The sequence below is a fragment of the Jaculus jaculus genome, chromosome 17, assembly GCF_020740685.1.
Source record: "Jaculus jaculus isolate mJacJac1 chromosome 17, mJacJac1.mat.Y.cur, whole genome shotgun sequence".
NCBI lineage: Eukaryota > Metazoa > Chordata > Mammalia > Rodentia > Dipodidae > Jaculus > Jaculus jaculus.
In genome coordinates, this window is record NC_059118.1 from 17811357 (window position 1) to 17838489 (window position 27133).

The following is a 27133-nucleotide window of genomic DNA, read 5'->3' on the forward strand; positions in this document are numbered from 1 at the left end:
AGCCTTAAGTACAGCGAGACCCTACCTTGAAAAATCAAAACAAACAAACAAACAAACAACAACAACAACAAAAATATATATACAAAGAAATAAATCTTAGTTCTAAGCAAACAGAGGGACATTTGACTTGGTCCCTGTGCAGCAATTGGACTTTTGGGAATAAGTGCCTGCCAACCAGGAGGTAAGGTAAGCAGCAAACCCAACTCCTTCCTTTTCAAACAAAAAACTGAAAACTAAGTCTGCAGGGATGGTTTAGTGGTTAAGGTGCAAGGTGCTTGCCTGCAAGGCCAAAGGACCAAGGTTTGATCCCCCGGTGCCCACGTAAGCCAGATGCACAAGGGGGCACATGCATCTGGAGTGTTTTTTTTTTTTTTTTTTTTTGGTTTTTCGAGGTAGGGTCTCACTCTGGTCCAGGCTGACCTGGAATTAACTCTGTCATCTCAGGGTGGCCTTGAACTCATGGCGATCCTCCTACCTCTGCCTCCCGAGTGCTGGGATTAAAGGCGTGCGCCACCACGCCCGGCCTTTTTTTTTTTTTTTTTTTGTAGTGGCTGGAGGACCTGGTGTGCACATTCTGTTTTTCACCTTCTTTCTCTATCAAATAAATTAATTAAAAATAAATAAATAAAAACACTGAAAACTAGCTGGGCATGGTGGCACACACCTCTAATCCCAGCACTCGGGAGGCAGAGATAGGAGGAATGCCATGAGTTTGAGGCCACTTTGAGACTATATAGTGAATTCCACGTCAGCCTGGACTAGAGTGAAACCCTACCTCTAAAAACCAAAACAAATAAAAAACTGTAAACTGAATCTACTTTTTTTTCCCCCCTGAGGTTGGGTCTCATTCTATCCCAGGCTGACCTAGAAATCACTACGTAGTCTCTCAAGGTGGCCTTGAACTCTGGATCCTCCTATCTCTGTCTCCCAAGTTCTGGGATTAAAGGTGTGCATCACCATGCCCAGCTTTTTTTTTTTTTTTTTTTTCCCAAGGCAGAGTCTTACTCTACCCCCAGCTGACCTGGAATTTACTCTGTAGTCCAAGCTGGCCTTGAACACACATCAATTTTCCTACCTCAGCCTCACAAATACTGGGAGGTGTGTTCTACCATGCCTGCCAGGCTAAAAAAAAAAAAAAAAAAAAAAGTATTTATTGGGATAGAAAGATGGCTCAGCAGTTAAGGCACTTGCCTGTGAAGCCTAAGGACACAAGTTCGATTTCCCCAGTACCTATGTAAGCCAGATGCACATGGTGGCGCATGTGAACTGCAGGACCTCTTGCCACTGCCCACAAACTCCAGACACATGTGCCACTTTGTGCATCAGGCTTTACATGGGTACTGGGGAATCAAACTTGAGTTAGCAGGCTTTGGAAGCAGTTTTCACCCCTGAGCCATTTCCCTGGGCTTTTTTTTCCACCGTGGAGACAGTTATCATTATGTATGGCCTTAGCCTCTTAAATGTTTGGGTTACAGATATGTGTCACCATGCCCCACTAGGAATGTCTACTGTATACCAGCTACTAGATGATGGTTGCATTGTAAGGCCGAGCAACTTGGTCTCTGGTGTCAAGGGCTCAAGAGCTCACACCTAAGTACAAGAGAAAAATCGTACAAAATAGTTTTTCTGGAGCTGTTAGGCTGGCTGTGCTTCTAAGGGAAAGGAAGCAGGAGCCTAAGGGAAAGGAAGCAGGAGCCGAAGGTTTAGGCGACCTGAGGGCAGGTTGTCAGGTTTGAAGACACTCAACCTCAGTCTGTTCATCAGTCTCTCAGGTCCTGAGGACACTGAGCAGCAGCTTCTGAGCATGCTCCAGGGTCTTACTCTTTTCTGTACCCTCCCCCTGGTTGTGAGCTCCAAGCCACAAGGGCCTAGACCCTGCTGGGGTTTCAAGGGACCTTGGGCTGAGTCCCAGAGTGAGCTGTGCAGTTCCCAGGGAGGGGAAATGCCTTTACTCTCAGAAATATGTTGGGTAAGCCAGGCATGGTGGCACATTGCCTTTCATCTCAGCACTGTGGAAACAGAGATAGGAGGACAGTTGTGAGTTCAAGGCCAGCTTGTAACTACAGAGTGAGTTCCAGGTCAGCCTGAGCTAAAGTGAGACCCTATTTTGAAAAAGCAAAATAAAACAACAACAAAAAAGAAATGGGAAGGGGGGCTTCAGAGATGGCTTTGTGGTTAAGGCGCTCGCCTGCAAAGCCTTAGGACCAGGTTTGATTCCCCAGTACCCATGTAAACCAGATGCACAAGGTGGCACATGCATCTGGAGTTTGTTTGCAGTGGCTAGAGGCCCTGGCACACCCATTGTCTCTCTCTCTTTCTCAAATAAGTAAAATATTTTAACAAAAAAAAAAAAGAAAAGAAAAGAAAAGAAGGAAAGAAAGAAAGAAAGAAAGAGGGGTTGGAGAAATTGCTCAGTGGTTAAAGCACTTGCTTGCAAAGCCTGGTGACCTGAGTTCAATTCCCTAATACCCATGTAAAGCCAGATACACAAAGGGGCTCATGCATCTGGAGTTCATTTGCAGTGGCTGAAGGCCCAGCATGCTCATTTCTGTCTGTCTCTCTCTCTCTGCTTGCAAATAAATAAAAATAGTCAAAAAATAAAATGCTGAGTAACTAGGCTTTAACCCACCTAGAGAATCATGAAAACAGCTGTTTACCTCTCTACTTTGGTATAGGTTTCAGTGATGGCTGGTAAGGGCCCACGGGGTTGGTTTAACTTCTGTCAGCCAGGCTTCCAGTCTTTGAAAAAAGCCTGAAAGAGCATGGGGTTTGAGAAGAACCACAAATAAGAATGAAGAAAGAACAATGATGCCTAGATTGTAGGGATGGTCTGGCTGTAGGGAAGGACATAGGGTGGATCTACCAAGGATGGAGGGCTTGGGAAGAGGAAGGAAGAAAGTATCAGAGATTTCCTGGGCATAGCACTGCTCAGTCCCAAACCTGAGAAGGTAGGGACTGGAAGGCTCTGTCTGCCTCATCCTTAGGCACTTGTCAGCCAGGTAGAGGCTTTCCCTTGAGCATAGCTCTAGGGATGGATGCTTAGACATAAAGCCATGTGACTCTAGACACCAGAAGGAGACTCTCATTTAGTGCATCTAGTGCCTCATCTAGCAAGACCAATGCCAAAAAATAAGAAGGGGAGCTTGTTTCAGAATCTTTGGCTGTTCAGTAAATTCTGAAGAGAGGCTTGTTGCTTCTTTGCAAATGGCATTGCCTAGAAGGTATCTCTCTCTCTCTCTCTCTTTTTATTTATTTGAGAGAAAGAGGCAGAGAGAAAGAGAGAGAGAGAGAAAGAGAGAGAGAGAGAGAGAGAGAATGAATGGGTGCACCAGGACCTCCAGCTGCTGCAAATGAACTCCAGATGCATTGTGCCACCTTGTGCACCTGGCTTATGTGGGTCCTGGGGAGTCGAATCTGGGTTCTTTAGCTTTGGAGGCAAGTTCCTTACCATAGCTAAGCCATCTCTCCAGCCCCCCTTTTTTCTGTTCATTTTTTTTTATTAACAACTTCCATGATTGTAAACAATATCCCATGGTGGTGCCCTCCCCTCCCCTCCCCCCGCTTTCCCCTTTGAAACTCCACTCTCCATCATATCCCCTCCCCATCTCAATCAGTCTCTCTTTTATTTTGATGTCATGATCTTTTCCTCCTCTTATGATGGTCTTGTGTAGGTAGTGTCAGAAACTGTGAGCTCATGGATTTCCAGGCCATTTTGTGTCTGGAGAAGCAAGTTGCAAGGAGTATGTAAGGTGGGGCATTTTTTTTCTGATCTTTTTGAAATTTGCTTCTCCTAGACACTTTTTTTTTTTTTTTTTTTTTTTTGGCGGTAGGGTCTTGGTCTAGCCCAGGTTGACCTGGAATTCACCATGTATTTGAGGGTGGCCTTGAACTCACAGGATCCTTCTATCTCAGCCTCTCCAATGCTAGGATTAAAGGCATGTGCCACCACACCCGGCTATCCCAGACACTTTTGACGAGGGCAAGCCAGGGGTCCTGCCTGGGAACCACCTCCCAGAGGGCCAGTAGCCAATTCTGTATTCAGAATGTGCTTCTTGTGGGTCTGAAAGAATTTCCTGCCAGGTCATAGGTAAAAGAGGAATGGGCCCATCCTAGCAGGTTGGGAAGGGAGCAAGAGTCCATCTCATTTCCCATCCATAGTCAGGTTCAGTGAATGTTCAAATCCTTGGCCTCTGGGATTGGAGGGCCACTGTGGTAAATCCCCAGTAGTGCAAGAGCTACTTTAGGACCCCCCCCTCTGAAAAGCGAGGCAGGATTCTAGCAGCAACCCGTCTCTTACCTCCCACCCATCTAAAGAATGTGGGCCACCGGGAGTGAATGACCGGTGCTAGCGGGTCAGAGCTATTTTGGGAGCCAGAGGAGGCATCAGATTCTAGCTTTCCAGGCAGGGGGGAGGGGGAGGCTTGCTGTGTGCCAGGCACTGGGGACGTGGGCTAGTCTCCTGCTCCTCCCAGATCTGGCGTAAGTTTCAATATCTGTGTAAAGGTTGGGCGGCAAGGTCTTCTAATCATTCCAATTGGGAGGGCACTTCCTGAGTTTCTTCAGGTCCTTAGAAATACCCTCTTGGTTTTTCGTTTTTCTTTTTTTTTTTTTTTTTCCTTCGTTCGAGGTTAATTAGGAATGCAGTTGATGGGTGGCGAGTTGTGGCCAGACCGGTTCGCGGGCCTGACCATCCCTGGTTTAAGTCTTTCAAAGCCTGAAGTTTGGGGACAGGGCGCCCCTCCCCCACGCCCGCTAGTGCGGGTTTCATGAGGGCCGCGGGGACTGAGCATAAGGCGTGTCCCGGGGACCGGGCTCGGGCAGGCCTCGGGGAGGGGGCGTGGCTTCCACGACGGAGGCGTGTGGGTTTTTATTTTTTTTGGGGGGGGGGAGGAGGGGCGGGGGCGTGACGGACCAATGAGCGGAGAGATGCGGGAGGGGGCGGGGCCTGCGCGCGGGTGCGGCGCGCTGCGGGGACGGCCGACGCAGGCCGGAGCGGGCGGCGCGCGGAAGGCCAGTCGGCGCCGCGCGGAGTTGGCCGCGGGATTGGCTGCGGCACTCGCGTGTCAGGCGGTTGCTAGGCTCCGGCCGCGCGCCCCGCCCTCGCGCTCGGCGCCCTCTCTCTCTCTCTCCCTCGCTCTCTGGCTCTCTCGCTCGCTCCCTCTCTCGCTCGCTCCCTCTCACCACCCGGTACGTGCTCGCGCGGAGGCTGCGGCGCGGCGCGGCGCTCGCGCTCCTGAGGCTCGGGGGCGGCAGCTTCGCGCCGAGTCCCCCGGGGAGCGGCGGCGGCGGCGGCGGAGGCGGCGGCGGCCGTCCTGGGCCCGGGAGGAGCGAACACCTGCCGCAGCCCGCCCGCTGGCTCTCGGTGAGTGCACACCGTCTGTCCCCGTCGAGGTGTCTGGATGCTGTGGGTCTCCTCCTCCTCCTCCTCCTCCTCTTCCTTATCCCCTCAACACCCACCCTGCGATTCCCGCGGCTGCCCGGCCGAGCCTTCCGCGGGGAACACCTGCTGCTGCTCCCCTCTCGGCCTGGGGCGGGGACGCGGTCGCCGATGTCCTTGCGGTTACCCGCCCGTACCGAGCCCGCCCCTCTGCTCTCGGTCCCGCGGGCCGAAGCCTGGGAGCCTTCGGGTGGCGAGGCCTTGAGCAAGCGCGAACCGGCGGATGGGGGCCAGGCCTCAACCCTGGCCCGCGTTCCCAGGAACGCGGGGCCTGCGCGTCCGCCGCGGGCGTGTGTGCGGCCTGCCTCTGGGTATCCAATTTGGGGGGGTGGGGTGGTCGCGGCCCAGTTAGGCTTGTATCTCGACTATGGGGCGTGGAGCCCCCCCCCGCACCCCCGCCAGAGGCTGGCAAGGGCGGGCGTCTCCACCTCCAGGTTTTTGAGCTGCTCACAGTCTTAGGGTTCTTTCCTGTCCCCCTCAGTTGAGCTTCTTTGGAAGCCTATTTAAACCACCTTTTCCACTGGGTGTTTATTTGGAAACCCCAAGTTCACTTGAGAGTATATTTGGAAAAATGTTCTCAGAGGAAATGCTGTGTGTCTCCTTAGGATCCGTTTGCCGTCAATTCCAAGTTAATGTTTTAGAAACTCGTAATTTAATAATGCGTCTTTTAATCTCTACAACTCGAGAAGCTTTAAGTTGAATGACTTCAGAATCAGTTTCAATGGTGATGGTGAAGTTTTTTACTGGTTTGGCTAGCGTCTGAAACAATACTTTCATAACCTAGAGGTCTTAACTTCAAGAGTCCAGCTTGCTGTTTTCCAAAATGAGCGAGTGGAAGTAGTTCCTGGCATGGAAGCCAGACTCCTAAAGTGAGGAGGATGTTTATAGGTCTAGATAAAGAATTGCATGGGCCTCCAGGTGTTTTGGAAAGTGTTGTAGGTTAGGTATTGCTATTTTACCATGTTGTGCTATGGTTACTGTTCAGAGACGTACTTTTGGAATGTTCTAAAAAGGAATATGATCTTAACACGTTGTAGAGGCATAAAAATCTGTAGTTTGAATCATGGTGAATTGAAATTCTTTTTAAGTCAAGGAATAAAAACTCGGCCTATATTGCTTAAAAAGGAGACTGAGGCGCTGCTTCTGGGAGAAATGAGATGTCAGTAGGGAGTTAGTTGCATAGTGCGAGCCTGTTCTGAGGTGTGTAGATTACTCTGTAAAGGTAGGAGGGAGCAGTGCTATGCAGACAGCTAACACCTGGTTGGGACATGAAAGCTTTGTTGATAAGTGCCTCTGTTGAAAGAGGCAGTGGACAAGTCCTCACTGTTCTAAGAAACCGATTTGGCAAATTGCATTCATTTAGCAAATATTTGGCTTTACCCCTTGCCAAATTCTGTGGAAGATCCTGGGGACCTATATACAAGGGTCTGGTTCTGCCCTTAAGGAGCTGATTTTGTGGGATGGTGAGAATTAGAGAACTGTGATTAATAGCTACTCCCAACAAAATGTGCTTACTTGATAGCCTGAAGGGAGCGAATTCCTGAGCTGTAACATTCAGGACCAGTAGGAATTAGCTGGAGGACATAAAGGCCTGGACTCTGGGAACCACATGTACGTGAGTGCCTAAAATAGTGCCTGGGAGTCTTCCATCTTGACAGGTGGGAGCTCTGGGCTTCCCTAGTGCCCATGAGCTCCAACATGGTAGGGTACAGGAGCCTGGGAATGCTTTTAATCAGTCCAGTGGCATATTTCAGACCTATGTTTCCAAAGATACTGCTGGTGTCCACTTCCGGAGTAGCAGAGAGAGGAGGATGTCAGGACCTCTAGAAGTGAAGTCAGCCATCCAAGGAGAGATGGAGGAGGAGGAGGAACCCTGGGAGAGGGGAGACTGAAAAGGTAGTATAAATGGATTTTCAAGCCTATTGGGGGAGGGAGCATGAATTGAAGAATGTGAGGAACGGAGATGTAAGCACCGTCCAAGAACTAAGCTTCCTCTTTTGGGTTATAGCTCAGTGGTAGAGCTTTTGGCCACCTCGTGTGAAGCCCTAAATGACTCCCTCATCAAAATCCCAAACCCTGCCTGGCATGGTGGCGCACGCCTTTAATCCTAGCATTCAGGAGGCAGAGGTAGGTGGATCACTGTGAGTTCAAGGACACCCTGAGACTACTTAGTGAATTCCAGGTCAGCTTTGACTAGAGTGAGACCATACCTCAAAAAAAAAATCCCAAACCCCAAAACTTTTTTGGTTTTGAGGGATAGCCTTCTTTAGCTTAGGCTGGCCTCAAATTATGTAGCTGAGGCTAGCGCTGTATTCTTGATCCTCCTGCCACTACCTCCCAAGTGCCACACCCATCTCTGGAATCCTCGCTGCTGAATGTGGTGAGCCATGCATTTGCTAATGTCAATTAGTTATGATAATGGGGTGTTTGGAGGGGTCCTTGGGGCCTACTTAGAGGATCAACTGGAGTTGATGTTCAGGAAAGGAGAGGCCTGGCATTTAATTGCTAAAAAAATATTAAATCTCAAAGCTGGAGAGATGGCTTGGAGGTTAAGGTACTTGCTTGCAAAGCCTAACAACCTGGGTTTGATTCCCCAGTAAAGCCAGGTTCACAAAGTGGCACATACTTTTGGAGTTTGTTTCAGCGACAAGAGGCCCTAGTGTGCCATTTCTCTCTCTTTCTCAATCTTTTCCCACTCCTTGCAAGAAATAAAAAATTAAAAAAAAAAAATAAGCCAGCCGTGGTGGCGCACACCTTTAATCCCAGCAGTTGGAAGGCAGAGGTAGGAGGATTGCTGTGGGATCTAGGCCACCCTGAGACTACATAATGAATGCCAGGTCAGCCTGGGCTAGAATGAGACTCTACCTTGAAAAACCAAACAATCTCCCAGCCTGGTGGGGTTATGGTCACTGTAAATTCTAATACTAAGGGTGTCTGAGACAGGAGGTTCCTGGAGGATTGAAAGTCAAGGGCATACAGCCTAGTATATATAGTCTCGAACCAACCAACCAACTCTCTACCTATCAACATATATAGTATATCTCCTGCTTAAACATGGGGCATTGTATTTCTTGAACAAAGCAGGTATCTTTTTTTTCTATTATTTTTTTTCAGAGGTAGGGTCTCACTTTAGCTCAGGCTGACCTGGAATTCACTGTGTAGTCTCAGGGTGGCCTCGAACTCATGGCAATCCTCCTACCAATCCTCTGCCTCCAAGTGCTGGGGTTAAAGGCATGTGCCACCATGCCCAGCTCAGAGTTTTTTATTTTTATTTTTTATCAGAGAGAGAGAGAGAGAGAAAATTGGTGCACCAGGGCCTCCAGCCACTGTAATAAACTGCAGATGTATGTGTGCGCATATCTTGTGTGCATGTGTAACCTTGTGTTACATTGTGCCTGACTTACATGGGACCTGAAGAGTCAAACGTGAGTCCTTAGGCTTTGCAGGCAAGTGCCTTAACTGCTAAGCCATCTCTCCAGCCCTCTTTTATTATTATTATTATTTAGTTTTGATTTTTTTGAATGTAGGTTCTCAATCTAGTCCAGGCTGACCAGGATTCAGTATGTAGTCTCAGGCTGGCCTCAAACTCACAGTGATCCTCCTATCTTGGCCTCCTGAGTGCTGGGATTAAAGGTATGTAGCCACCATGCCCAAGCTAAAAAGTATTTTTATTTAGTTACTTGAGAGAAAGGGTGGAAGGGAGGGAGAAAATGAGCGCACCAGGGTTTCTTGCCACTGTAAATGAACTGCAAACACATTTGCCACTTTGCATATCTGGTTTTACATTGGTACTGGGGAATTGAACCCAAGTCAGCAGAGTTTGCAAGCAAGTGCCTTTAACCACTGAGCCATCACCTCCCTTCTTCCCTCCCCCCCTTTTTTTTTGAAGACTGAGAATGGTAGCTCAGCTATTCTTTTTTTTTAAAATTATTTATTTATTATTTTATTTATTTATTTGAGAGAGAGAGAGAAATAGGCAGGTAGAGAGAGAGAGAGTGAGAGAGAGAGAAAATGGGCATGCCAGGGCCTCCACTGTAAATCAACTCCAGACGCATTGTGCACCTGGCTTACGTGGATCCTGGGGAATTAAACCTGGATCATTTGGCTTTGCAGGCAAGTGCCTTAACTGCTAAAGCTCAGCTATTCTTGAACTTGCTATGTAGCTAAAGATGATCTTGAATTTCTAACCTTCCTGTCTTTACCTCGTGAGTGCTGGGGTTACAGGTGTGCACCACTCCTGGGTTTATGTAATGTTGGATGTCCAATCCAGGGCTTCATGCATGCTAGGCAGACCACTTTACCAACTAAGCCACACTCATTCATTTTCTTTTCCTTTTCTTTTTTCTCTTCTCTTCTTTCCTATTTTTTTGAGGAAGGGTCTCACTGTAGCTCAGAGTGACCAGGAACTCACTCTGTAGCCCAGTCTAGCCTTGAGTTTATGATGCTCCTCCTACTTCCCAAATGAAGCAAATTTCAAGTGGTGGCTCTAAGGTTAAATGGGCTAAGTTTGAGAGTATGAGGACCTGAGGGGCCTTCACTTCCAGAGCACATGTAAAACGCTGGGGTGTGGCCACTTGTGCCTGTAACCCCAGTCCTGTAAATGGAGCCAGAAGCCCTATTTGGAACTCATGGGGTGGAGGAGTGAAGGACAGCAAGTTCCAGGATCAGTAAGAGTCTCAAGCTCAAATAAGAATAGGCTGGAGGGATGGCTTATCAGTTAAGCGCTTGCCTGTGAAGCCTAAGGACCCTGGTTCAAGGCTTGATTCCCCAGGACCCACATTAGCCAGATGCACAAGGGGGCGCATGCATCTGGAGTTAGTTTTCAGTGGCTGGAGGCCCTGGTGCGCCCATTCTCTCCCTCCCTCTTTCTCTGTCAAGTAAATAAATAAAAATAAAATATTAAAAAAGAGAATTGACAGAAGAGCGATGGAGCCAAACACCTGATGTCTGGCTCCGGCTAGTGCAGGCAATCATAGGAGACACCCCAGGGGCACAAACATACACCACACACATACACACAAGTGAGCATAAGGAGTACCTCGGGGCACATATATGTGTATACCCCCTACACAAATAAAGAAGTGAGTGTCTAGTGTGAATATGGAAGGTGGACTGAACTGGAGGCTTATTAGTCCCTGCTGTGCTCCACTGGGAAGATAGTGAACTTGAACAAGGTCAGTGGTAAGCAGGAAGGTGGATAGAACTTTCAAGATAAGAATTCTTGCAGGCCAGCTAGCTTGCTGTACCAGTGGTAAAACAAGAGACCCTGCCAGAAACAAAGTAGAGGATGACCTTCATACATGGGCATGGCACACTCACATGCATGTACACACACATACAATGCTAGGTGGTAGCACACACTAATCCCATCACTTGTAAGGCTGAGGTGGGAGAATCGCTGTAAGTTCAAGGCCACCCTGAGAGTATGTAGTGAGACCCTACCTCGGGGGAAAAAAAAAACCCACAAAAAAACCAAAAAAAGAGTTCTACAGATGTGAGGAACTTGCTGAGTGGAAAGCAGGAAGTGACAGAGAAGAGTAGGATGTGTTCCCCAGTATTAAGCCAAGTACTGGGGAACACTTGAGAGACTTGGAATAAATGGAGTCCCTTCAGTTGTAAGAAAGCTTGAATCTTTGTGACTGGCAGGAATTTTGAGGAGCTGGAAATATTGAGCAATGCAGCAGGGAATAGTGGCACATGCCTTTGATCCCAGCACTAGGAGGCTAGGGTCGGAGGATCACTGAGTTTGAGGCCTTCCTGAGGTTGAAGAGTGAGTTCCATGTCAGCCTGAGCTAGAGCAAGATCCTACCTCACAAAACCAAAAAGAAAAAAAAAAAAGTAATATTGCAACCCTCTTCCTTTAGTGTTTTGTTTGTTTATTTATTTGTTTTTTCCAGGTAGGGCTTCACTCTAGCCCAGAATTCACTATGTAGTCTCAGAGTGGCCTTCAGTTTACAGTGATCCTCCTACCTCAGCCTCTTGAGTGCGGGATTATGGGTGTGTACCATCACCAAAAGCCTGGCTCTTCCTTTTCTCCTCTACCTCTTCCCCCACTCTGTTCCTTCCTCTCTTGGAAACTCACTGTGTAGCCCAGGTATGCCTGGAACTTAAGATCCTTCTGCCTCCTAAGAACTGGGATTATAGACATGTGCCACCATGTCCAGTTCCTATTGCTATCTTTTTTCAATTTTGTTTTCAAGGTAGGGCTTGCCTTTAGCCCAGACTGACCTGGAATTCACTCTGTAGTCCTAGACTGGCCTCGAACTCACAGTGATCCTCCTACCTCTGTCTCTCAAATGTTGAGATTAAAGGCATGTGCAACTATACCTACCTCTTCTTTTAAAATAAAAAACAAACAAACAAAAAACACCAAAAACTGATTTGCAAGGAGAAAAAGAGGAGGGACAGAAATAGGGGAGGGAGAAAGGGGAGAGAGAGAAATCAGATGCACAGGGGCCTTGCCAGTGCAGACAAACTCCAGATGCATGTGCCACTTTGTGTACCTGGCTTTACTTGGGTACTGGGAAAGTGAACCTGGGCCATCAGGCTTTCCAAGCAAGCACCTTCAACTGTGGAGCCTTCTTTTTAGTCCGTCAAATTTTATGTAAATGTGTGTGCTGTGTATATGCATGTCAGTGTTTCTTGCAAGAGAATGCCTGTCTGGCTTTATATGGGTAATGGGGAATTGAATCCAGGCTGGCAGACTTTGCCAGTAAGTGCCTTTAACTGCTGACTTCCTTCTCCAGCCCCTCCTATATATATAGCCTTCATGATGAAAGGTGTACTTAGCCTAGTAGAATGACAGATTGTGGCAGACTCATTTTATGGATGGGCAAAAATAACAGTGAGACCTTAGCTGGGCATAGTAGTGCGTGTTGTAATCCTAGCATTCCTCATACTTGGGAAGTTGAGGAGTTCTAGCCTGGGCTACATACAGTCTCTCTCTCTCTCTCTCTCTTTCTCTCTCTTTCTCTGAGACTTAGTTTAAAAAACAATAAAATGGGCTGGAGAGATGGCTTAGCGGTTAAGCGCTTGCCTGTGAAGCCTAAGGACCCCGGTTCGAGGCTCGGTTCCCCAGGTCCCACGTTAGCCAGATGCACAAGGGGGCACACGCGTCTGGAGTTCGTTTGCAGAGGCTGGAAGCCCTGGCGCGCCCATTCTCTCTCTCTCCCTCTATCTGTCTTTCTCTCTGTGTCTGTCGCTCTCAAATAAATAAATAAAAAATTAAAAAAAAAACAATAAAATAAGCCAGGTGTGGTGTATGTATATATATATATATATATATATATATATATATATATATATATTTTTCTGCCTAGATGTGAAGTTGGTGATGATAAGTTTGAGTCCCTTACCTGCCATTTAGACTTGAGTAGTTGCAAGCGTGACTGCTTAGGTGTTAGAGACTTGCAGAGTTTCAGAGGGAATAAAGTTTCTTTTTTGGCTTTTCAAGGTAGGTTCTCACTCTAGCCCAGGCTGACCTGGAATTCACTATGTAGTCTCAGGGTGGCCTTGAATTTACAGCGATCCTCCTACCTCTGCCTCCCGAGTGCTGGGATTAAAGGTGAGCGCCACCACGCCCTGCTAGGAAATAAGGCTGCCCATGATCTTTCATGTCCATACAAAAGTTGAAAAAAAAAAGATAAAAAAAAAGGTCACAAGCCCCCAGATCAGGGTCTCAAGAGAAAGTACTGAACCTCAAAGGAATTTCAAGTTGGAAGTAAGTCTGGTAGTGGATTCTTCAGTGTGTGCAGTGTGATTGATGGTCACGTTTTTTTCCTTGCTTTCCACCTTCCATTTAAAGCCGTTTTTGTGCCTTTGCTCGTGTATTTGAGCCATTGCTTATTAGGCCTCCTTCCTTTGCTTTTCCCGTGTTGACAAGTGTGATGGGGATTAAGATGATGGTAGTTTTGAGTAAACTGGTAGTTTATTTAGTTCTTATACACTGGGTCTTTGTGCATTCATCCTTTTGGGGTATTTTTTTTTTTTCTAGGTAGGGTCTCACTCTAGCCCAGGCTGACCTGGAATTCACTATGTAGTCTCAGGGTGGCCTTGAACTTGTGGCTATCCTCCTACCTCTGCCTCTCAAGTGCTGGGATTAAAGACCTGTACCACCATGCCTGGTGTGGCACACACTTAATTCCAGCACCTGGGAGGCTGAGGTAGAAGGATCATTGAGTTCAAGGCCAGCCAGGGCTACAGAATGAGTTCCAGGTCAACCTAGGCTAGAATAAGACCCTGCCTCAAACAAATAAACCAGCAAAACAACTCCCCTCCCAAAACCAAAAAACACAAATCATTCTATATGTGCTTTGTCTCTTGACCATCTTTCTTTCTTTTTTAAAATCCTTATTGGCTTGGCTTGGCTTTCTTTTATTTATTTATTTATTTATTTATTTATTTTGTTTTTTGAGGTAGGGTCTCACTCTGGTCCAGGCTGACCTGGAATTAACTATGGAGTCTCAGGGTGGTCTCGAACTCATGGCAATCCTCCAACCTCTGCCTCCCGAGTGCTGGGATTAAAGGCGTGCACCACCATGCTGGCTTGGCTTTCTTTTTTAGAAAAAATATTTTATATTATTTATTTATTTATTTGACAGAGAAAGAGGGAGAGAGAGCGAGAGAGCGAGAATGGGCCCACCAAGGCCTCCAGCCACTGTAAACAGACTCTAGATTCCTGCACCCCCCTGTGCATTTGGCTAACGAGGGTTCTGGGGAATTGAACCTGGGTCCTTTGGCTTTGCAGGCAAATGCCTTAACCACTAGGCCATCCCTCCAGCCCCCATCTATCTTTTTTCACCCTGATCATTAGTAATACTGCTCAGATAGCAATTTCTATAAATAGGATTTAGAGTTGTTTATAAAATTATACTAGCCAGAGGGCTTAATTTAGCTTTAAGAATAATAGAGTTTCCTATTTTTTTAATTTTGGTTTTTTGAGATGGTATTTCACTCTAGCCCAGGCTGACCTAGAATTCACTATGTAGTCTCAGGGTGGTCTTGAACTTGTGGTGATCCTCCTGATTTTTGGATTAAAGCCATGTACCACCATGCCCGGCCTGTTTTTGTGTTTATTTATTTACGTATTTTTTGAGATATAGTCTTGCTCTTGCCCAGGCTGACCTGGAATCCCTTTGTATTCTTAGGGTAGCCTTGAACTCATGGCGATCCTCTTTACCTCTGCCTCCCAAGTGCTGGTATTAAAGGTATGCCACCATACCTGGCTCCTATTATTCTATTTCTTTGGTTTGATAACCAAGCATTTTTCAGTCTTAAGGTTCAGTGGGAAAAATGATAGGATGTAGTAGGATCATAAATTATAGAGGTAAAGTTGGTGAAGCCATTTTCTGTTTTAAAAAAAATTATTTATTTGAAAGCTGATTGAGAGGGAGAGGGAGATACTGTGTATATGTGTGTGCACCCACGCATGCTAAAGCCTTTTGACACTAGAAATGAACTCCAGATTCATGGCTTTGTATGAGTACTAGGGAATTGAACCCATGCTGGCAGGCTTTGCAAACAGGCACCTTTAACTGCTGAGCCATCTCTCCATTTCTGTGTCTATTTTCTTTCTTTCTTTTCCCAAGGTAGGGTCTTGCTCTAGCCCAGGCTGACCTGGAAATCACTAGGTAGTCTCAGGGTGGCCTTGAGCTCATGGGGGTGGGGGGAGGGAGGCATCCTCCTACTTCTGCCTCCTGAGTGCTGAGATTAAAGGCCCCTCTGTGTCTATTTTTTAAATTTATTTTTATTTATTTAGTTGAGAGCGACAGAGAGAGAAAGAGGCAGAGAGAAAGAGAGAGAGAGAATGGGTGCGCCAGGGCCTCCAGCCACTGCAAATGAACTCCAGATGTGTGCAGCCCCTTGTGTATCTGGCTAACGTGGGTCCTGGGGAATCGAATCTCGAACTGGGGTCCTTAGGCTTCACAGGCAAGCATTTAATCGCTAAGCCATCCTCTCCAGCCCCTCTGTGTCTATTTTGAAGTGAAGTAAATTTGAATAAAGCTTGAGCAGTATGTTGACACACTTGGGAGGTGGAGGTGGGAGGATCAGGATGTTCAAATTCAGACTAGCAAACATGTGACCCTATTTCAAAAAAGGAGTCAGGTGTGGTGGTGCACACCTTTAATGCCAGCATTGGGGAGGCCGAGGCAGGAGGATTGCTGTGAGTTTGAGGCCAACCTGAGATGGCATAGTGAATTCCAGGTCAGCCTGAGCTAGAGTGAGACCCTACCTTGAAAAAAAAAAAAGCGAGAGGGTTCTGGATAGATGGCTTAGCAGTTGAGGCACTTGCCAGCGAAGCCTAAGAATGCATATTTGAATCTATAGGTCCCACATAGCCAGATGCATAAGGGGGCACATGGATCTGGGGCTTGTTTACAGGGCTGTAGGCCCTGGTATGCCCATCCTCTCTCTCTCTCTCTACCTGCCAATTTCTATATCTCTCAAATAAATAAATGAAAATTAAATAGTTGGTCATGGTGGTACATGCCTTTAGTCCCAGCACTGGGAAGCAGAGGAAGGAGGATCACTGCGAGTTTGAGGCCACCCTGAGACTCCATAGTGAATTCCAAGTCAGCGTGGGCTAGAGTGAGACCCTACCTCGAAAAAAAACAAAACAAAACAGGGGGCTGGAGGGATGGTTTAGCAGTTAAGGTGTTTGCCTGCAAAGCCAAAAGACCCAGGTTCAGTTCCCCAGGACCCATGTTAGCCAGATGCTCAAGGGGGTGCATGTGTCAAGTTTGTTTGCAGTGACTTGGAGGCCCTGGCACACCCATTCTCTCTCTCTCTTCCCCTCTTTCCTTCTTCTTTTTTTTTTTTTGGTTTTTCAAGGTGGGCTCTCACTCTAGCCCAGGCTGACCTGGAATTCACTGTGGAGTCTCTGGGTGGCCTCTAACTCACGGCGATCCTCCTACCTCTGCTTCCTGAGTGCTGGGATTAAAGGTGTCCACCACCATGCTTGGCTCTCCCTTTCTTTTCTCTGTCAAATAAATTAAAAAAAAAATTAAAAAATAAAGTGATAAAAAGAGAAAAAAGTAAATATAGATAGATCTCAGAATTGATTTTATTTATTAATTATTCTTGTTTGTTTATTTTGGGTTTTTTTTTTTTTGAGGTAGTGTCTTGCTGTAGCTCAGGCTGACCTGGAATTCATTATGTAGTATAAGGTTGGCCTCAAACTCATGGTGATTCTCCTACCTCAGCTTCCTAAGTGCTGGGATTAAAGATGTGCGCCACCATGCCTGGCTGACTTTAAAAAAATTTTTTTTTTTTTTTATTTTTGAGAGAAAAAAAGAGGCAGAGAGAGAGGGGGGAGAGAATGGGCACACAAGGGCCTCTAGCTACTAAAAACAAACTCTAGATGCATGCACCACCTTGTGCATCTGGCTTATGAGGGTTCTGGGAAATTGAACCTGGGTTCTTAGGCTTTGCAGGCAAGTGCCTTAATGTTAAGATATCTCTCCAGCTCTATTTGTTTTTTGTCCATGCTGGCCTTGAACTCATGGTGATCCACCTACCCCCTGGGATTAAAGATGTGCACCACTATACATGGCCTTTGTTTTATGTATTTGATCTTTGAAACTTTATAATTTTTGCTTCTGACTGGATCATATATAAATCATTTTCTTACATTGATCTTTGACAAGAGTGGTGACTAATGGGTGGTGAGAGCAGGAGACTGAAGTAACATTGCCCACTTCCTTTGGAGTTGGTCAGTGTGGTGTGATTCTGTTTCAGTTGTGGGCATTCACCAATGTTGTTTCCTTTTCCTTCAGGGCCTCTGCTCTCCAGAAGACACTGCCTAGCACTAGAAGGTGAGGTAAGATCCTTGAAAAGAGAGGAGGGACAATCAATTCATTGCAAAATGATTAACCATAGAATTTTAAAGTACTGAGGAGAAAGCTCTATCAGATAATATCTTTGCTTATTTAGTGGTGCTAAAGATGAAACCCAGTCTTAATGAATGCTAGGCAAGTGCTCTACCACTGAGCCATATTCCCAGCCTTAATTCTTTGGGAATTTTGTGGGAAATAGAACATTTAACACAAAATTAAAAGGTCAAGAGGAGGATAAAGGATGTAGCTGATTGGTAGGGTGCCTGTCTGGGATGCATGTGGTACTGGGTTTGATCCCCAGCAATACAACTATTTGTGTTGGTGAAGGCCTGTCATTCCAGGGGGAGTTGGAAGCCCTGAGATCAGAAATTCAAAGTCAAGGCAAGGAAAAATGGCTTAGCTAGTAAGAGTGCTTGTCATGCAAACATGAGGGCCTTGAAACTGGCTGAGTTCAGTCCCTATCACCCATGTACAAAGCTTGGTTTAGCCACACACACCTATAACCTCAGTCCTGTTTGGGGGTGGAGACTGGAGAATCACTGGGTTTGCTGGTCACTCAGTCTGATGGGGAAGTGGAGATCACATTGACCCCCCCCCCCAAAAAAAAGAAGAATAAAAAACACCTAAAAGCTGTAGGTTAAGTGAGAGACTTCCTCTCAAGGAGACAAGGGGGAAGAGCTGTAGAGGAGGGCAGCTGATACTCTCTGGCCTCTGCTTGTGGGTACATGGGCGGGGGGAGGACATATGCATCTGTGCATATATACATACACACATCATATCATACCATACCACACACAGGAAATTCAAGGTTATCCTCAGCTATAACTACATAGGGAGTTTGAGGCCAGCCTAGGATAGATGAGACTTTGTCTCAAAAAAATGGAAGGGGCCAGATACGTCTGGATTTTGTTTGTAGTGGCTAGAGGTCCTGGTACACTCGTATTCTCTCTCTTGCAAATAAATGAATAATAAATTTTTTTTAATAAAGGAAGGGGCTGGAGAGAGGGCTCAGCAAGCACTTAAAAGTGCTTGCTTACAAAGCCTGCTGGCCTGGGTTCCAGTTCCCCAGCATCCATGTAAAGCCAGACTTACAAAGTGGCACATGCATCTGGAGTTTGTAGCAGCAAGAGGCCCTGGTGTGCTCAGGATTATATAAAGGAAAGAAATTTTTCTTTCCCTTCAGACTCTAGTTCCCCTTCCTAAAGAGGCATGGATTTATAATTTCTTTATTTTTTTTCTCCTAGGTAGGGTCTTGCTCTAGCCCAGGCTCATTTGGAATTTACTCTGTAGTCGTAGGGTAGCCTCAAACTCACGTTGATCTTCCTACCTGTGCCTCCAGTGTGCATGCGCCACCACACCCAGTTTACAGTTTATCTTTTAAGGCAGGGTTTTACTCTAGCCCAGATTAACCTGGAACTTTTTTAGCTCAGGCTGGCCTTCAACTCGTCGTAATCCTCCTGCTTCGGGTTCCAGAGTGTTGAGTTTATAGCTGTGAACCACCACCCACAGCTCTGGATATGCATTTGTTTTTGTTATTGTAGCTGCACAGAGACCTAGTCTCAATGTTCCCTACCCTTGGGTATGTGCAGCACAGATTCATTCTTTTTGAGGCAGTCATAGCCCTTAGTGGGTGAGTGTTCCAGTTGAAGGGGAGCTCAAGGGCAAGTAAAACACTTGAAAGGGTGTGTCATATTCTGGGAAACAGTGGTCAGTGCCCAGCTTGGAAGCCTATTTTGGCATCTCCTCTTCATTTCTATGGATATTGCTTTTGCACACCAAGTATGGGAGTCTGCAGATAATGAACCCCTTACAGAATTCCTTTACTAATGGTATATAAGTATTGAAAAAATAATGGAATTAAAAATTTGTAGGTGAGCACACCAAGTAATGGGTTTCAAAATACTGAACTTAAAAAAAAAAAACAACTGAACTCTGAAGGCATTCCTATCCATTGATCTTGTAAGTATTCTGGTTATCTCAGGGAGCATCTTCCTCTCCCAAGGGTTGGCAGGGGATTGCTTAACAGTTCAAGGTTCTCTGTGATGGAAATGTTGGTTGGTGTAAATACCTCTTCAGTTAGCTCAGTTGTTCTCCAAGGCTGCATTGAGTCTCTAGCCAGGTGTATATATGTGTGTGTAATGTGTGTTACTGGAGATTAGACCTAGGCCTTGCACATTGACAGGCAAGCACTATTATTTATTTATTTATTTGCTAGAGAGAGAATGGGCACCAGGGCCTCCAGCCACTGCAAATGAACTCCAAGTGCATGCTAACATGGGTCCTAGGGAATCAAACCTGGGTCCTTTGGCTTTGCAGGCAAACACCTTAACCGCTAAGCCATCTGTCCAGCCCCAGCCCATCTTTTTTTAAAAAAATATTTATTTACTTATGAGAGAGAAAGACACACACACACACAGAAAATGGGCACACCAGGGCCTCTAGCCACTGCATATGAACTCCAGACACATGTTCCCCCTTGTGCTTCTGGCTTATGTGGTTCTGGGCAATCAAACCCGGGTCCTTAGGCTTCACAGGCAAAATGCCTTAACCGCTAAGCCATTTCCCCAGTTCCTGTTTTTTTTTTTCCCCCCAGGTAGGGTTTCACTGTAGCCCAGGCTGAGTTGGAACTCACTCTGTAGTCTCAGGCTGGCCTTGAATTCATGGTGATCCTCTTACCTCTGCCTCCCAAGGGCTGGGATTAAAGGCATGCATCACACCACATGTGTTTTACATCTTTTTTTTTGAGGTAGGGCCTCACTCTGGCCCAGACTGATCTGGAACTCATTCTAGTCCCAGGCAGGCCTTGAATTCACAGTGATCCTCCTCCCTCAACTTTCTGAGTGCTGGGATTAAAGGAGTATACCATTGTGCCCAGTCCCAGCCCTTATTCATTTGTTTTTCAAGGTAGGGTTCCACTTTAGTCCAGGCTGACCTGGTTCACTGTGTAGTCTCAGGGTGGCCTTGAACTCATGGCTATACCTCTGCCTCCTAAGTCCTGGGAAAAGGCTTGTGCCACCACACCCAGCTCCCACTTTTTTTAGGTATGGGAGTTTTGTTAAGTAGCCCAGGCTGTTCTCCAACTCTCAGCATAGCCCAGGTTGGCCGCCTGGAATTTGGCAGTCTTCCTACTTCAGCTTCCCAAGTGCTGAGACTATAGACAGTCATGTTTCTCTGTTTCTATCCTCTAGTAAGTTTTTGGTTTTACAGGGTAGGATTTCGCTCTAGCTCTGGCTGACTTGGAATTCACTATGTAGTCTCAGGCTGGCCTTGAACTCATGGTGATCCTCCTACCTCTGCCTTCTGAGTGCTAGGATTAAAGGCATGTGCCACTACACCTGGCTGACATCTTTAATTCTAGCACTCAGGAGGCAGAGGTAGGATCACTGAGGGTTTGAAGCCAGCTTGAGACTACGTAATGAATTCCAGATCAGCCTGGGCTAGAATGAGACCCTATATTGAAAACCCAAAAAACAAGATAAAAGATTAGGCAATAATTGAATTCTAAACATTTTTGGGACTTAATTTACTATGGACTGTTTTCATAAAACATATATCTTTATCACTGGGAATTTTCTATGCATGCTCCTGCTTGAAATGGGAAATCTTTGCATCAAATATGCCCTGACCTTGGGGAGCCTTGCCCAACCACAGTGTTCTTTTCTGCACGAGGTAGGGTCTTGCTCTAGCCCAGGCTGACCTGTAATTCACTATGTAGTCTCAGGCTGGCCTCAAACTCACGGCGATCCTCCTACCTCTGCCTCCTGAGTGCCGTGATGAAAGGCATGCACCACTACACCTGGCAACTACTGTGTTTTTATAGTGGGGTCTGACCTGCTTAGCATTTTTTTGAACAGGGCTAGATTTTCATCTATGGAAAATAAGGTATGATTGAAAAAGTATCTAATATTTTTAGACTTTGAGCATGTTGGAAAGATTAAATTGCCTGAATGGGTAAGTCTGGTAGGAGACTAGAGGGAGAAGCTCTTTATTAAGGGTCTAAAAATAGCATTCATTAAAGTCCCAAATAGACAACAGTAGGTTCCTGTCTTGCTGTCTCCTGCTCTGGGTCTGTGCCATTCGCTGTGGCTTCTGCTTACCTGAAGACAAAGTTCACAATATTTTGTTAGTAGGTTAGCAGAAGAGCACTGACACACTGAGTATGGCACTTTGAAGATGTGCTTTAAAAATATTTTTATTTATTTATTTTATTTTGAGAGAGAGAATGCCTGGGCCTCTAGCTAATACAAATGAACTCCAGATGTATGCACCACCTTGTGCATCTGGTTTACGTGGGTACTAGAGAATCAAACCTGGGTCCTTGGGCTTCACAGGCAGTCAGTCACCTTAACCACTAAGCAATCTCTTCAGCCCTGAAGGTGTGTTTTTAATAGTTTTAAAAGTATTTTAGCTGAGTATGGTGGCACACGCCTTTATTCTCAGCACTTGGGAGGCAGAGGTTGGAGGATCACCACGACTTCAAGGCCACCTTGAGACTACTTAGTGAATTCCAGGTCAGCCTGGGCTAGAGCAAGACTCTGCCTTGAAAAACCAAAACCAAAACCAAACCAAAACAAAACAAAACAAAAAAAGTGCTTGCTTGCCTAGAATGTATGAAACCCTGACTGATCCTCAGCACCACGTAACTTTGGCATGGTCATGGTGGTACCTGCCTATAATCCTAGCTTTGGGGAGGTGGAGACAGGAGGATCAGAAATTGAAGGTCATTCTTAGCTACACAATGAATTCAAGGCCAGCCTGATTTATAATTGTATCCTGTCTCAAGAAAAGAAAGTTAAAGAAAGAAAAGAAAAGAAAAGAAAAGGTGGTTTATAAAGTGACGGGATAAGCCCTTAGCAGAAGTTGATTATTGTGCCTTCACTGCCAGCCTGGAGCTGACAGAGCCGGTGGTGTCCCCTGTGTTCCTATAGCCCTATGCTTTATTTCCTGTGTAGGTGACAGTACTGACTAAAGAGGGGTCTCTTGTAGACCATCTAATTCACCTAATTTAATCAGTACACCTCAGGTCACCCTTTTGTTTTATTTGGGGGTGGTGGTGGTGGAGGAGTGAGTCTCCTTTGATTGTAACAGCTGAAGGGGAAAATAACTTTCTTCCTGTGTAGGACTCTGGTGCCCCGGGCTGCTCATGCCCTTTCCCTCTGTGTGAGGGGGTGGAGGAATGTCCTGGCCTCCCCTCTTCCATCTTGTCATGGGCTTCTAGGGATAATGGGGCCTATTGTGAGCTGTGCTTGGACACAGTTCTCCTCTCCAGTGTCAAGCCTGCTATGGCCTCTGTGTCCGGTCTACTTTAGTTACTTGGTGTGGAGAGGCTGGCAGCCCAGCAAGCTGTTATTTTCTTTATTTATGCTCCTGTACTGTTTAGGAGTGTTCTGGAGGATATTACTTGTACTTTGCTCTTGGGTCTGCCCTCTGATGTTTTTCCATTCTCTGTGTGTGTGTGTGTGCATGTGCCTGCATGGATGCATGTTAGTGTGTATGTGGATGTACACGTAGAGGCCAGAGGTTGATGTCTGGTGTCTTTCTCAATATGTTTTCTACTTATTTATTTTTAATAATATTTTTATTTTGCCAGGCGTGGTGACATATGCTTTGATAGGATTGTTGTGGATTCAAGGCCAGCCTAGAGCAACGAAGTTCCATCAGTCTGGGATAGAGTGAGACCTGTTGCAGGCAGGTTCTCATTGCTGGCAGAAAACACTTGACCAAGAGCAGTTGGTGAGAAACAGATTTATTTTGGCTTACACTCTAGGAGAAGCTCCATGAGCAGAGGGTGGACACCACCTCTTGGCCAACATCAGATAGACAACAGCAACAAGAGAGTGTGCCAAATACTGGAAGGAGGAAGCTGGCTATAACACTCAGGTGCACCCCCAGCAGTTTCCCAAGTTGACATAAGCTGGGGACGTAGTATTCAGAAAACCTAAGTTTATGGGGACAGCTGAATCAAATCACACACCCTACCTTAGAAAAACAATAAGCCATGTGTGGTGGCGCATGCCTTAATCCCGGTACTCGGGAGGCAGAGGTCGGATTGCTAAATTTGAGGCCATCCTGAGATTACATAGTGAATTCCAGGTCAGCAAGAATGAGACCCTACCTTGAACCCCCCCCCCAAAATGATTTATTTAAGAGAGGGGGTGGACTTGGAGTGATGGCTTAGTGGTTAAGGTGCTTGCCTGCAAAGCTAAAGGACCCAGGTTTGATTCCCCAAGACCCATGTAAGCCAGATGCAAAGAGGGCGCATGCACATGCATCTGGAGTTCATTTACAGAGGCCGGAGGCTCCAGATGCATGCGCCCCTTGTGCATCTCGCTAACGTGGGTCCTGGGGAATCGAGCCTCGAACCAGGGTCCTTAGGCTTCACAGGCAAGTGCTTAACTGCTAAGCTATCTCTCCAGCCCATTTTTAATTTTTATTTTTTTTGGAGGCCTTTTTAATTTTTATTTTTTTGAGTTTTCAAGGTAGGGTCTCACTGTAGCCCAGGCTGACCTGGAATTCACTATGTAGTCTCAGGGTGGCCTCGAACTCATGGTGATCCTACTACCTCTGCCTCCCAAGTGCTGGGATTAAAGGTATGTGCCACCATGCCTTGCCCAGCTTTAAATTAAAAAAATTTTTTTTCCTTCCCTCCCTCTCTTCCTCCTTCCCTTCCTCCCTCCCATCTCCCCTCCTTCCCTCTGTCCATTATCACCTCCCAGAAAGCAGTTCTAGATTGGTAGATGTCTGTGGAACTTTAAAACAATAAAATTCTTATTTATTTTTATTTGAGATGGAGGGGAAGAGAAAGAAGAGAGAGAATGGGTATGCCAAAGCCTCTAGCCTTGAAATGAATGAACTCCAGATGCATGTGCCACCTTGTGCATCTAGCTTACATGGGCTCTGAAGAATTGAACTTGGGTCCTTAGGCTTCACAGGCAAGTGCCTTAACTGTTAAAACGTTAAGTCATCTCTCCAGCCCTGTGAAACTTAAAACAAAATTTTTTTTTAAGAGGGAGAGAGAGAGAGAGCTCACCAGGGCCTCTAGCCATTGCAAATGAATTCCAGAGGCATGTGCCACCTTGTGCATCCAGTTTTCTGTGGGTACTGTGGAATTGAACCTATATCCTTTGGCTTTGCTGGCAAGTGCCGTAACCGCTAAACCATCTCTCCAGCCCTCTCAACTTTTAAGTTGATGTATTATCGTTTAGGTTTATGAGGTAGAGTTTTATTCTAGTCCAGGCTGACCTGGAATTCACTGTGGAGTCTCAAGGTGGCCGCGAACTCATGGCAATTCTCCTTCCTCTGCCTCCAGAGTGCTGGGATTAAAGGCGTGCATCATCACACTTAGCTTGATGTGTTATCTTGTTGGGAATGAGTGGTCCTTGGAAGCACTGTCCCCTGTCAAAATGAGTAGAACTAGCATAGTTTGAAGACTTAAGGTTTCTTAACTAAACAACATTGCTTAAATTTCTTACATTTTTAATTTTTTGGGAGATTATTTATTTATTTAATGACAGAGAGAGGGAAGGAGAGGAAAAGGGAAAAAATTGGCATGCCAGGGCCTTTAGCCACTGCAGTCAAACTTGTCTGGCTTACGTGGATTTTGAGGAGTCAAACCTGGGTCCTTAGGCTTCACTGGCAAGTGCCTTAACTGCTAAGCCATCTCTCTAGCCTTATTTTATTTTATTTTTTAAGGTAGGGTCTCTCTGTAGCCCAGTCTGATCTGGAATTCACCATGTAGTCTCAGTGGCCTCTAACTCATAGTGATCGTCCTACCTCTACTTCTGGAGTGCTGGGATTAAAGGCGTGCTCCACCATGCCAGGCAGGTGACTTTATATAACATAAAACTGATTAATAGACATATTTTAAGAGGCCTAGAGTGAGTGGGTTTTCCAGCTTGGATGTTGGGCAGTGGCAGATTTTGTACCTGAGCACATAGTGATAAAGATTTTTTTCTGCAAGGGGCGGGGGAGGCTTAATAAGTTAAACTTAATGTGGAATGTCTGAGCTTGTTCTGTAAAATCAACATTTTCCTTGAAAAGAAAACATGAAACCTGAGCTGTCAGACTGTTTTGGTCTTTCTGAGTTCTTTAGGGACAATTTGAGCAATAGAGCCCATTGATGTGCCCCAGAGGATGAGGATGAGTGTCTAAAGTCTAAGCAGGGATGATTATTTTGGGGAACAAAATTGGGTTTTAGCCTCCAGATGAATGCCCCATACTTCTGGAGGGGGTAAAGTTGGGTTCCTGGTAGAGAAGGTTCCAGAGGATTTCCAGATAGTGGTGGCATTTAATATCTGACCTTTATGTCTAGGCTGACAAGGGTATAGCTGTTAGTTGTTATCAGATAAGAGAATTAAGTGTAACATCAAAATGGGGCTGCAAGTAAGTTCCAAGTGCTTACTCTAACTCTTCCGATAGAAGAGGAAAACCAGCTGGGCATGGTGGCGCACACCTTTAATCCCAGCACTTGGGAGGCAGAGGTAGAAAGATCACTGTGAGTTCGAGGCCACCCTGAGACTGCATAGTGAATTCCAGGTCAGCCTGGGCCAGAGTGAGATCCTACCTCGAAAAAAAACCCAAACAAACAAACAAATAAACAACAAAAAAGAGGGGAACCAGAGCTCAGCTTCCAGATCTGGAATGATTTTGGAGTAACACAGAATAGACAGTCTAGTGGAGGTCTCTGAATAGGGGCTAAGTAAGAGCCAGTGGGAACAGGGAGCCCACTTCATTTCCATTGCAATTCATACTCCTGGACATTATTGTGTGTGTGTGGGGAGGGTCAGATAATTGACTTTGGCAATATTTTTATTTGCAGCTTTGTAACTTTATCAGAAGTTAGTTCTCATCCACACTGATGTCCATAGATTTTTTAAAAAAATATTTTTATTTACTTGCAAAGGGAAAGAGAGAGAAAGTGAGTAATGAGTGTGCCACGGCCTGTAGCCATTGCAAATAAACTCCAGACACATGTGCCATCTTGTGCATATAGTTTATGTGGATATTGGGGAATTAAATATGGGTCCTTTGGCTTTGCTGGCAAGTGCCTTAATTGCTAAGCCATATTTCCAGCCCTGTGTAACTTTTTTTAAAATTTATTTTTATTTGAGACAGAGAGGGAAAGAAAGAGGGAGAGAGAATAGGTGCATCAAGGTCCTCTAGTTGCTGTAAACAAACTAGACATATGTACCATCTTGTGCATCTGGCTTATGTGGGACCGATAGAATCAAACTTAGGCCCTTAGGCTTCTGTGGTGGTTTGATTCAGGTGTCCCCCATAAACTTAGGTGTTCTGAATGCTGGGTTCCCAGATGATGGCGACTTGGGAACTAAAGCCTTCTGGAGGGAGTGTATTGTTGGGGGCAGGCTTATAGGTGTTACAGCCAGTTTCCAGTTTGACCCGTTCTCCTGTTGCTATGGTGCACCTTATGTTGGCCAGGGGGTGATGTCCACCCTCTGCTCCTGCCTTCATTTTCCTCTGCCATTGTGGAGCCTTCCCTCAAGCCTGTAAGCCAAAATAAACCTTTTTCCCACAGCTGCTCTTAGGTGGGTGATTTCTACCAGCAATGCAAACCTGACTGTAACAGCTTCGCAGGCAAACACCTTTACTAAGCCATCTCTCTAGCCCCTCAGTAGATTTTTGAATGTGATAATGGGGACATAGGTCACCAAAGTATAAAGCTTGTTATGAGAGAGAGAGACAAACAGACTATGGTTAGGTATTCCAGGGCCTCTTGCTACTGCAGATGAACTCCAGACGCATGTGCCATGCTGTACATCTGATGTGTGTGTGTACTGGGAAATTGAGCCCAGGCTGGCTGGCTGGCTTTGTAAGCAAGTGCCTTTAGCTGCTAAGCCTTTGA

General features: G+C 46.0%; 1 protein-coding gene across 5 annotated transcripts in view; it reads left to right on the forward strand.

Moving 5' to 3' along the window:
* The first annotated feature begins 5313 nt into the window (after positions 1 to 5313).
* Dag1 (dystroglycan 1) overlaps positions 5314 to 27133 on the forward strand; it is an 81545-nt gene continuing 59725 nt past the window's right edge. Inside the window, exons 1-2 of one of the 5 annotated variants that reach the window (XM_045136415.1) lie at positions 5314 to 5362; positions 17212 to 17250. The gene's annotated coding sequence lies outside the window, so the exon portion shown is untranslated. Of the gene's footprint in view, positions 5363 to 17211; positions 17256 to 27133 lie in introns of those variants that run through there. The other 4 variants (XM_045136413.1, XM_045136414.1, XM_045136418.1 and 1 more) reach the window with 4 other exon arrangements.